Consider the following 717-nt stretch of genomic DNA (forward strand, 5'->3'; position numbering starts at 1 on the left):
AATGAAGAAGATAGTAGCATAGGACTTCTAAAGACTTAAAATGACAGAATTATCAAACAGAATATAAAGTATGCTTACTATGTTGTAATAAATAAAAATAGGGGAAGCATCATAAGAGAGCAAGAAGCTATAAAAGTTGGCCCACCACAGTGACTGATCTGTGGAAAGCACCTCAGGCACAGGTGACAAGCCTACCTGCAGGATCTAGAGCTCATGGTGTCCTGGGGGTTCCCTCCTGACCCTGGGGCACCTCCTTACCCCATGTGACCCTTGCCTCTGCACCCATGATGGAGAGGAGGTGCTGCCACCCATTTCTTGCTGCTATGGGTGAGGCACTCCTTGATCCTAGATGATATTACCTGTGTATTTCTCATCTCCTTCTAGGAAATCCATTAGCTGTTCTAGAAGGAGACGACCTGGTCTTATGATGGTTGAGTACCTAGTGAGTTTTCTGTCTTGTCCAGTAGGTTCTGGGGTAGTGGTTTTGGGTGGAGAGAGCTCTACTCTCATTACACTCAGCCCAAATCCCCGGCCAGCCTTGAAACAGATGAAAGGAGAGTGGTTCTAGGGGGTCTATGGACATAAAAATCACCAACAATTCACTGCATGAAAAAAAAAAGACTCTAGGTACAAAAAACAGAAGAGATTTATTATAAGAAATTAAGGATAGGGGCACCTGGGTGGCACAGCGGTTAAGCGTCTGCCTTCGGCTCAGGG

Source organism: Ailuropoda melanoleuca, chromosome 3 (assembly GCF_002007445.2).
Source record: "Ailuropoda melanoleuca isolate Jingjing chromosome 3, ASM200744v2, whole genome shotgun sequence".
Taxonomy (NCBI): Eukaryota; Metazoa; Chordata; class Mammalia; order Carnivora; family Ursidae; genus Ailuropoda; species Ailuropoda melanoleuca.